Genomic DNA, 12,662 nt, shown 5'->3' on the forward strand with positions numbered 1-12,662 from the left:
GAGGAGGATTAAAGAGAAAATAAGAATAAAGTTTAAAAAGTACACAGCAAAGAACAAAAGAACAAATTACAAGGAAGCAAAGAAAAGATGGATGCTCATTAATATAATTTCTTCTATTATTATATATCTTTTCTTGAGCTGATGATTTATTGTCATAGATTTTGAATCTTCCTTGATGTTCTGTATATTCCTTTTCTATTTTTTCTTATTCTCTTCCGATTTTTTATTCAATAGAATTTTTTTTTAAAGGACAGGAAAAATAGGAGAAAGTGAAATGCCATTAGCTATAACTTAGAATGTGAATAAAATGAATTTAAATAAAACAGAAATGGATAAAATATTACAAATTTGAATTCAGATAACAATAATAATGAAAGATACACACAAAAACAAAGTACAGGACTAGAATAGAATTGATTATGGAAAAATAGGGAATCTACACTATATGTCAACAATATTATTCAATATTGTTTTAGGTTGTTTCAAAAGACTAAGCCATAAAATACCTTGAATATATTTGCCAAAATAATTAGACATGGGAACTACATGAGCATAAATGTAAAACACTTTTTATATAAATAAAGTAATATATAAATAATTGACATAATATTTATTGTTCATAGCTAGGTAAAAATAATATAATTTTAAAAAGTTAATTTTATCTAAGTAATCTATTTAATGCCATTCTAATTAAATTACTAAATGAAAATCTTACTGAGTTAGAAAAAATTATAACAAAGTATATTTTAAAGAATGAAATGTCATGGATTTCAAAGAAATTGGGGAAATGTAAAGGAAATAGATGCAGCAGTATCAGAATTTATGAGGTAAGAGCATTGTTGAAGGATAAAATGGGTAATTTTGGTTATTTAAAATTAAAAATTTCTCATATGGATAAAATTAATATAGTTGAGAATAGAAGGAATGAAGAAAATTGGGGGGGGGAGTCTTTCATAAACAGTCACTCAGTTAGGATGTGATTGCATTGAAATACTCTTGTGTTATAGAAAATAATGAGTTCATTGATTTAGAAAAACATGGACTTAGTCATAATAAGGAAGAGGCTATCTACCTCCAGAGAAGAGAAAACAAGTAGAAATAAGCATAGCACAGTCATATATATGTATGAGTGTGTGTGTGTGTGAGTATGTGTGTGTGTGTGTGTGTGTGTGTGTGTGAGTTTATAGCTATGTGGTATGTGTGAATATATGTACATATATTTCTTTATGTACATGGTTGTGTGTGTATATATGTATGTGTGTGTGTATACATACACACACATACATATGTATGTAGGTGTATTTTGCATTTAATTGTAAATATCTTGAGGACGGGAGGTAGGGAAGAAGGAGAAAAATATAAAAAAAATTGTGAAGCAAAGAACAAAATAAAATCTAAAGGGAAGGAAAGAAAAGTTGGGTAGCTTTGAAAACAATGTGTAGTATTTATTTTGTGTGTGTGTGTGTGTGTGTGTGTGTGTATGAAAATTTCTGTTTTATATTTAATTCTCTTTTATGCTTTCTGTTAATATGGCAGCCCCCCCCCCCATTTTATATTTAATTTTAAAATTAACAAAAAAATTTTCAAAAATAAATCTAATTTTGGACACATAGCATAATACAGGTAGGATACAGCCTTCAGTTCATGTGTTTGATGCCTCTGATGCAGACAAATTTGTTAGGAGTTGAGGGACATAGGAAATGAAGGGAAACAATTGTTTTCCCTGAAAATGTTTACAGTTTAGAAGAGGATATGTCTTACATAAGTCACCAAAATTGAAAAAAAAAATATTGTGCTGAGTGCATAGGAAATACACAAACACTATTTTAGCAGAGATTAAAAGAATTCACTTTTGATTATCAGGAGTACATAACAATTCACAAAAGAAGCCAATGAAGGAAGCTTAAGATTTGAATAATTTGGAGAGTTAGGGGAGATTTTCCAATCATATTATGTGATCAAAGGTGCAGAAGAATTTGGCAAATACCATACATTAGGGCACAAACCCCTCAAAATCAAATGAAGAAAGGCAGAAAAAGTAAATGTATTTTTTCAGATCATGATGCAATAAAAGTTCTGTGCAACAAAAGGTTAAGGAAAAATAGACTAAAATTTAATTGGAAACTAAATAATCTAATCCTTAAAATGGAGGGGGAAAAACAATAAATCATAGATACAATTGATAATCTCATCCATGAAAGTGACAATAATAAGACAGCATATCAAAATTTGTGGGATGCAGCCAGAGCCGTTCTTGAGAGAAGTTTTATCTCTAGATGCTTACTTGAGTAAAATAAAGAGAAAATTAATAAATTGGACATGCAACAACAAAAAAAGGTAAGTAAAGAACAAATCAAAATCCCCTAATTAAAAATCATTTTTTAATTCTGAAAATAAAAGGGAAGATTAATAAAAATGCAAGTTAAAAAAGTATTGAATTAATAAACAAAAGTAAAAGTTGGTTTTATGAAAAAATGAAAAAATATATAAACCTTTAGTAAATTTCATTAGAAAATAGAAAGAAAATTAAATTGATAGTATCAAAAATGAAAAGAATGAACTTTCCACAAATGAAGAGAAAATTAGAGCAATAATTAGGAGTTATTTTGCCCAACTATATGTCAATAAATCTGATAATCTAAATGAAGTGGAAGAATAATTACAAAATTATAGATTGCCCAGATTAACAGAAGGTTAAATAAATTACTTAAATAGTTCAATTTTAGTGAAAGAAATTGAACACTTATTAATCAACTTCCTAATTAAAAATCTCCAGGAGCAGATGGATTTACATGTGAATTCTACCAAACATTTAAAGAATAATTAAACCCAATACTATGCAAATTATTTGGAAAAATAAGGAAAGGAATTCTACCAAATGCCTTTTATGACACAGATATGATCCTGATATCTAAAGCAGTTGGAGTCAAAACAGAGAAAGAAAATTGTCTACAATTATCTCTCTACCAAACATTCAGCAAGCACCAATGATGAGGAGAGCCATCACATCACCATCTCATCTAAACATATGTATACAGAGACACTATCTCACACTGAATAGGTAATTAGCCTTATGTGTTCTCCTGTCTGCTTCAAGCATACCTTTTCAAGAGTTTCAACTCTCTACAAATATTGATGCAAAAATCATAAGGAAAATATTAGAAAAGAGATTACAGCAAGTTGTCCTCAGGATAATACACAATGACCAAACAAAATTTATACCAGGAATATTGAATGCTGCTTCAATATTAGGAAAACTATTAGCACAATTGACTACATCAATAACAAAAGAAACCAAAATCATATGATAATCTCAGTTGATGCAGAAAAAGCATTTGAAAATATTCAACACCTATTCCTACTAAAAACAATTGAGAGTATAGAAATACAGGGGCTTTTCTTTAAAATAATCAATAGTATCTATTTGAAATCATCAGCAAGCATCAGATGTAATGGCAATAAAGTAGAACCATTTCCAGTAAGATCAGGAGTGAAACAAGGTTGCCCACTATCACTATACTAATGAATCAATATTGTAATAGAAATGTTAGCTTTGGCAATAAGAGAAGAAGAGAAGGAATTAGAGTAGGCAACGAGGGAACCAAAGTATCATTCTTTGCAGAGGATATGATTGTATATGGAGAGAATCCTAGAAAATCAACTAAAAAACTACTAGAAGCGACTAAGAAACTACTAAAACATTGATCAGAGAAATGCAAATTAAGACAACTCTGAGCTACCACTACACACCTCTCAGATTGGCTAAGATGAAAGGAAAAGATAATGACAAATGTTGGAGGGGATGTGGAGACTAATGCATTGTTGGTGGAGTTGTGAATTGATCCAATCATTCTGGAGAGCAATTTGAAACTATGCCCAAAGGGCTATCAAATTGTGTGTACCGGGACTTCCGGTTAAGATGGCGGAGAGGAGGCTCACAGCTGCATAAGCTCCACGCTTTCTCTCACTATCCATTTCATTACAAGCCTCTGAATTAATGCTTGACTGAAAAAAACCCACAAATAGTTACCAAGAAAAGCCATCCTTGAGATCCGCCAAGAAAGGTCTGTCTTTACTGGAGGGCTGGGGCGGTTTTAGATCGGGCGCAGGCGGCGGGCAGAGGCAGTGAGAGCACAGGAGCAGACTGGAAAGGGGGTGGAGAGTGATCGTAGCCATCTCTGCGGGGAGAGCTTCGCTACAGGTTTGGATATTTTGCTCCGGCAGCAAGTCAAAAGCCCAGCAGAGAAGCTAAAAACACCGGGGCTGAAGAATACAACCCCAAACAGCTGGAGTCTCTCAGGACCTGGCCGTCCCCCCCTTCCCCCCCCACGGTGACTCAGCACGCTTTGGGATCTCAGAGCGCAGGCGCAGCACAGTCCTGCTAGTGCCTCACTGCTGCCCCCTGCAGTCTGTAGAGGAAGCTCGATAACACACACAGCCCCCCCCCCCCCCAAAGAAAGACTCCAGTTTTTTCTGTTTTTCTTTGGTAGTTTGTCTCTGATTAATAGACAGAATGAGCAAGAAGCTGAAGAGGACTTTAACCCTTGACAGCTTCTATACAGATAGAGAGCAGACTCTAAATCCTGAGGAGACTAAAAACAGGCAGTCCCCAGGTGAATCCCCAAAGGAGGAGATCGTCTGTTCCTCAGCACAGATGAACCTCATAGAAGTGATTAAAAAGGCTCTCACAAGGGAGCTAGAAGAAAAATGGGAAAAGAGCCTGGAGAAGTCAGTTAAAGAGAGAGTGGATAAAGAAGTAAAATCCTTGAAAAATAGGATTAGTGAACTGGAAACAGAAAACAGCTCTCTAAAAAACAAAATTGGCGAAATGGAAAAAAATTCCACAGAACAAAAGAACTCAATTGGACAATTAGAAAAAGATTTTAAAAAAGTGAGTGAAGAGAATACTTCACTGAAAATCAGAATTGAACAAGTGGAATTGAATGACTCGAGGAGACAAGAAGAATCAGTCAAGCAAATCCAAAAAAATCAAACAATAGAGAAAAATGTGAAATACCTTCTGGGGAAGACAACAGACCTGGAAAACAGATCCAGGAGAGACAATCTGAGAATCATTGGACTCCCAGAAAAACATGATGAAAAAAAGAGCCTGGACACTGTCTTCCAGGAAATTATCAAAGAGAACTGCCCAGAAGTCATAGGAACAGAGGAAAAAATAAACATTGAAAGGATTCATCGATCACCCACTGAAAGGGATCCTAAAATCAAAACACCAAGGAATATAGTGGCCAAATGCCAGAACCCTCAGATGAAAGAAAAAATATTGCAAGCGGCTAGAAAAACCCAATTCAAGTATCAAGGAGCCACAATAAGGATCACCCAGGATCTGGCAGCATCCACATTAAAAGATCGAAGGGCCTGGAATATGATATTCCGAAAGGCTAAGGAACTTGGTATGCAACCAAAAATAACTTACCCAGCGAGAATGAGCATCTTTTTCCAGGGAAGAAGATGGACATTCAACGAAGTAAGCGAATTTCATCTATTTCTGATGAAAAAACCAGAACTTAACAAAAAGTTTGATCTACAAATATAGAACTCAAGAGAAATCTAAAAAGGTAAAGATTAATCTTGGGAACTATATTTTGACTATATAGATGTATAAAGAATACATGTATACCTTGTTCTAGAAATTGATGTGGAAAGGACATTGTACCAGAAAAAGGGTAAAGTGGGGGTAGTACATCTCATGAAGAGGCATAGGAAACCTATTATATCTGAGAGAAAGAATGGAGGGGGATGAATATAGTGGGTATCTTACTGCCTTCAGAATTGGCTTTAAGTGAAAAATCTTAAGACATATTCAATCTATGGTGAAACTTCTCCCATCTCATTGAAAAGTGAGAAGGGAAAAGTGAAAAGGGAAGGAATAAGCTAAGCGGAAGGGAATACGGGAACTGGGAGGGAAAGGGGTAAGATAGGGGGAGGAACTCTAAGGCGGGGGAGGGATACTAAAAAGGGAGGGCTGTGAGAAGCAAGGGGTGCTCACAAGCTTAATACTGGAAGGGGGGAAAGGGGAAAGAAGGGAGGAAAGCATAAACCGGGGTTAACAAGATGGCAAGTAATACAGAATTGGTCATTCTAACCATAAACGTGAACGGGGTAAACTCCCCCATAAAGAGGAAGCGGTTAGCAGAATGGATTAAAAGCCAGAATCCTACAATATGTTGTTTACAGGAAACACACCTGAAGCGGGGAGATACATGCAGGTTAAAGGTAAAAGGTTGGAGCAAAATCTACTATGCTTCAGGTGAAGTCAAAAAAGCAGGGGTAGCCATCCTGATCTCAGATCAAGCTAAAGCAAAAATTGACCTAATTAAAAGAGATAAGGAAGGACACTATATCTTGCTAAAGGGTAGCATGGATAATGAAGCACTATCTATATTAAACATATATGCACCAAGTGGGGTAGCATCTAAATTCTTAAAAGAGAAACTAAGAGAGCTGCAAGAAGAAATAGACAGTAAAACTATAATAGTGGGAGATCTTAACCTTGCACTCTCAGAATTAGATAAATCAAACCAGAAAATAAATAAGAAAGAAGTCAAAGAGGTAAATAGAATACTAGAAAAGTTAGATATGATAGATCTCTGGAGAAAATGTAATGGAGACAGAAAGGAATACACTTTCTTTTCAGCAGTTCATGGAACCTATACAAAAATTGACCATATATTAGGACATAAAAACCTCAAACTCAAATGTAGTAAGGCAGAAATAGTAAATGCATCCTTTTCAGACCACGATGCAATGAAAATTACATTCAACAAAAAAGCAGGGGGAAGTAGACCAAAAAATAATTGGAAACTAAATAATCTCATACTAAAGAATGATTGGGTGAAACAGCAAATCATAGACATAATTAATAACTTCACCCAAGAAAACGATAATAATGAGACATCATACCAAAATGTATGGGATGCAGCCAAAGCGGTAATAAGGGGAAATTTCATATCTCTAGAGGCCTATTTGTATAAAATAGAGAAAGAGAAGGTCAATGAATTGGGTTTGCAATAAAAATGCTAGAAAAGGAACAAATTAAAAACCCCCAGTCAAACACTAAACTTGAAATTCTAAAAGTAAAAGGTGAGATCAATAAAATTGAAAGTAAAAAAACTATTGAATTGATTAATAAAACTAAGAGTTGGTTCTATGAAAAAACCAACAAAATAGACAAACCCTTAGTAAATCTGATTAAAAAAAGAAAGAGGAAAATCAAATTGTTAGTCTTAAAAATGAAAAGGGAGAACTCACCACTAACGAAGAGGAAATTAGAGCAATAATTAGGAGTTACTTTGCCCAACTTTATGCCAATAAATTCGACAACTTAAATGAAATAGAAAAATACCTCCAAAAATACAGCTTGCCCAAACTAACAGAGGAAGAAGTAAATATCCTAAACAGTCCCATCTCAGAAAAAGAAATAGAACAAACTATCAATCAACTCCCTAAGAAAAAATCCCCAGGACCAGATGGATTTACATGTGAATTCTACCAAACATTTAAAGAACAATTAACTCCAATGTTATATAAACTATTTGAAAAAATAGGGATTGAAGGAGTCCTACCAAACTCCTTTTATGACACAGATATGGTACTGATACCTAAACCAGGTAGGCTGAAAACAGAGAAAGAAAATTATAGACCAATCTCCCTAATGAATATTGATGCTAAAATCTTAAATAAAATATTAGCAAAAAGATTACAGAAAATTGTCACCAGGATAATACACTATGACCAAGTAGGATTTATACCAGGAATGCAGGGCTGGTTCAATATTAGGAAAACTATTAGCATAATTGACTATATCAATAACCAAACAAACAAAAACCACATGATCATCTCAATAGATGCAGAAAAAGCATTTGATAAAATCCAACATCCATTCCTAATAAAAACACTTGAGAGCATATGGACTTTTCCTTAAAATAGTCAGGAGCATATATTTAAAACCATCAGTAAGCATCATATGCAATGGGGAAAAACTGGAACCTTTCCCAGTAAGATCTGGAGTGAAGCAAGGTTGCCCACTATCACCATTATTATTTAATATCGTATTAGAAACACTAGCCTCGGCAATAAGAGTCGAGAAAGATATAAAAGGAATTAGAGTAGGCAATGAGGAAACCAAACTATCACTCTTTGCAGATGATATGATGGTATACCTAGAGAACCCCAGAGATTCTACCAAAAAGCTATTGGAAATAATTCATAATTTTAGCAAAGTAGCTGGCTACAAAATAAATCCCCATAAATCCTCAGCATTTTTATACATCACCAACAAAACCCAACAGCAAGAGATACAAAGAGAAATTCCATTCAGAATAACTGTTGATACCATAAAATATTTGGGAATCTATCTACCAAAGGAAAGTCAGGAATTATATGAGCAAAATTATAAAAAAGTCTCCACACAAATAAAGTCAGACTTAAATAATTGGAAAAATATTAAGTGCTCTTGGATCGGCCGAGCGAACATAATAAAGATGACAATACTCCCTAAACTAATCTATTTATTTAGTGCTATACCAATCAGACTTCCAAGAAAATATTTTATTGATCTAGAAAAAATAACAACAAAATTCATATGGAACAATAAAAAGTCGAGAATCTCAAGGGAATTAATGAAAAAAAAATCAAATGAAGGTGGCCTAGCTGTACCTGATCTAAAATTATATTATAAAGCAGCAGTCACCAAAACCATTTGGTATTGGCTAAGAAATAGATTAGTGGATCAGTGGAAAAGGCTAGGCTCACAAGACAGAATAGTCAATTATAGCAATCTAGTGTTTGACAAACCCAAAGCCCCTAACTTCTGGAAAAGAATTCATTATTTGATAAAAACTGCTGGGATAATTGGAAATTAGTATGGCAGAAATTAGGCATGGACCCACACTTAACACCATATACCAAGATAAGATCAAAATGGGTCTATGACCTAGGCATAAAGAACGAGACTATAAATAAATTAGAGGAACATAGAATAGTTTATCTCTCAGACTTGTGGAGGAGAAAGAAATTTGTGACCAAAGATGAACTAGAGACCATTACTGATCACAGAATAGAAAATTTTGATTATATCAAATTGAAAAGTTTTTGTACAAACAAAACAAATGCAAACAAGATTAGAAGGGAAACAATAAACTGGGAAAACATTTTTACAATCAAAGGTTCTGATAAAGGCCTCATTTCCAAAATATATAGAGAATTGACTCTAATCTATAAGAAATCAAACCATTCTCCAATTGATAAATGGTCAAAGGATATGAACAGACAATTCTCAGATGAAGAAATTGAAACTATTTATAGACATATGAAAATATGCTCCAAATCATTATTAATCAGAGAAATGCAAATTAAGACAACTCTGAGATACCACTACACACCTGTCAGATTGGCTAGAATGACAGGGAAAGATAATGGGAAATGTTGAAAGGGATGTGGGAAAACAGGGACACTGATACATTGTTGGTGGAATTGTGAACACATCCAGCCATTCTGGAGAGCAATTTGGAACTATGCTCAAAAAGTTATCAAACTGTGCATACCCTTTGATCCAGCAGTGTTTCTACTGGGCTTATACCCCAAAAAGATACTAAAGAAAGGAAAGGGACCTGTATGTGCCAAAATTTTTGTGGCAGCCCTGTTTGTAGTGGCTAGACGCTGGAAAATGAAAGGATGTCCATCAATTGGAGAATGGTTGAGTAAATTGTGGTATATGAATGTTATGGAATATTATTGTTTTGTAAGGAATGACCAGCAGGATGAATACAGAGAGGACTGGCGAGACTTACATGAACTGATGCTGAGTGAAATGAGCAGAACCAGGAGATCATTATACACCTCAACAATGTTACTGTTTGAGGATGTATTCTGATGGAAGTGGATCTCTTCGATAAAGAGAGCCTTAATTGATCAAAGATGGACAGAAGCAGCTACAGCCAGAGAAAGAACACTGGGAAATGAATATAAACTGCTTGCATTTTTGTTTTTCTTCCCGGGTTATTTATATCTTCTGAATTCAATTCTCCCTGTGCAACAAGAAAACTTTTCGGTTCTGCACACATATATTGTATCTAGGATATACTGCAACCCATTCAACATGTAAAGGACTGCTTGCCATCTGGGGGAAGGGGTGGAGGGAGGGAGGGGAAAAATCGGAACAGAAGTGAATGCAAGGGATAATGCTGTAAAAAATTACCCTGGCATACATTCTATCAATAAAAAGTTATTTAAAAAAATAAAAAAATAAAGTGAAAGAATACTAGAGAGATAGGAGGGGGTCAAGGTGGGAAAGACTTTAAATACCAAACAGAGGATTTTGTATTTGCTCTTAGAACTAAGAGGAAGCTTGTGGGTTTTATGGTATAAATATGACTTGAATTAAAAGCAAACCAAATCAAAGAAAAAAAAAAGAATTTATTGTTCTTGTAGGTTTCTTGACAGATAGATTCCATTAATAGAAATATTCTGAAGAGGAGAATTTTTGAAAGTAAATGTGATTTCTGTATAGTATGAATGCAGTTTGAGATGTTTATAGGACACCCAGTCACCCAGCCCTTCAAGAAGAGGTTTTCTGAATTTAGGAATTCAGGAGATGGAGCTAGATTTGTGGATCACTGGCATCAAGGTTACTGAGCCCATGGAAGCTAATGAGAACTCTAAGCAAGACAATGTTGAAGAAGAAGAGGAGAGGATCCAGAAAAAACTCTTGGAAGATTCATTACTACTTATGAATAATCCATGGTTAGTGGAAGTAATCTCTAGAAGTTTCTACAAAGAAGACTATGACAGGGCATTAATTGAAGGAACAAAATAAAATAAGATAATAAAAACAGAACAGAGAAAGTATTTATTAGACAAAGTCAGGCAGAGAAGTTAAGGATGAGAAATGAGAAAAGCTCATTGAATATGGAAATTAAATATTTAGTTATTTTATAGAAAATAGCTTTAGTTAAATGGTATGATTGGAGCCAATGAAAGAAAATTTAGAAGAGAATGAGTGGAGAAGTGAACGCAGAAATTTTAGACAGTTTTCTCAAGGCGTTTAGCCCTCAAAAGGTTTGCTAAGACAGGCAGTTGGATCAATTAAAGAAGATAGAATAAGAAAAACAACGAGTTAATGCTTTAAACATTGAGGGGGGAATTTACCACATTTTGATGCTTGCTATTCTGATTTTTGCTAGTTTTAATCATTAAGGATGATTTCTTCCTCTGACATCCATTCTAAATTTTTCTTTCTGCAGTTTTTTACCCATTGCTCCTTTGATCTTAAATAGGCTGCAATTTGGAACAATCAAACTGTGCATACCCTTTAATCCAGAAGGGTTTCTACTGAGGCTGTATCCCAAAGGGAAAAAGGAACCACATATTCAAAAATGTTTGTATGCCACTTGGTGCACATATGTTTATTATTGATATTACTTTATTATCTATAGTACCCCTTAATAAGATATAGCTTCCTACCTTATCTCTTTTAATTAGATATAATTTTCTTGATATAAGATGAGGATTACAAGCCCTGCTTTATTTTTTATTTTACTTCACCTAAAGCATACTAGATTTTGCTTCAGCCTTTTACCTTTACTCTTTGTATATATTACTCTGTTATAAATGTGTTTCTTGTAAACAACATATTGTAGGATTCTGGCTTTTAATGAATGCAGTCTACTATCCACTTCCATTTTAGAGGAGAGTTCATGCCATTCATATTCACAATTAAACTCACTAATTCTGTATTTCCTGCCATTTTATTTACTCTTAATTTATGCTTTTCTCTTCCCTTTATCCCCTTCACTCCTCCCCAGTATTTTACTTCTGACCACCACCTCCCTCAAATAACCCTTCCCCTTTATACCCTCACTTCCTTTCTTATATTTTTCATCAGAAAGAAATAAAATTCACCTATATCATTGAATGTCTATTTTCTTCCCTGAAAGATAATGTTCATTTTAGCTGGATAGGTGATTCTTGTCTGCAATCAAAGTTCCTTTGCCTTTTGGAATATCAGATCCAAGCCCTTTCATTCTTTAATGTAGAAGCTGCTAATCCTGGGTAATCCTGACTGTGGCTCCTAGGTATTTGAATTGTTTCTTTTTGGCTGATTTCAATAATTTTCCCTTGATCTGATAATTCTGAAATTTAGCTACGATATTTCTTGGAGTTTCAATTTTGGAGTCTCAGAAGGTGATCGGTGAATTCTTTCAATCACCATTTTACTTTCTTATTCTATGATATCTGAGAAGTTCTCTTTGATGATTTCCTTAAAAAAAAAAAATGTCTAGGCTCTGTTTTTCACCACGGTTTTCAGGAAGTCTAATAATCATTAGATTATCTCTCCTGATCTATTTTTGATGTCAATTATTTTTCCAATGAGGTATTTTACATTTCCTTCTAATTTTTCATTTTTTTTTGTTTTCTTTGATAGATTCATCTGGGTCATTAATTTCCATTTGTTCAATTCTAATTTTTAGCCCATTATTTTGTTTACTTATCTTTTTAGCTCTTTTTGCATTTGGCTCACTGAATTTTAAAATTAATTGTTTTATTCTTTGGATTTTTTTCCCCATTTCACAAATTCAGTTATTCAACAAAATGTTTTCTTTTTCCAATTTGTCAAATCTACTTTGTAAGGACTGATTTGC

Source organism: Antechinus flavipes, chromosome 3, assembly GCF_016432865.1.
Source record: "Antechinus flavipes isolate AdamAnt ecotype Samford, QLD, Australia chromosome 3, AdamAnt_v2, whole genome shotgun sequence".
In the NCBI taxonomy this organism is placed as follows: domain Eukaryota; kingdom Metazoa; phylum Chordata; class Mammalia; order Dasyuromorphia; family Dasyuridae; genus Antechinus; species Antechinus flavipes.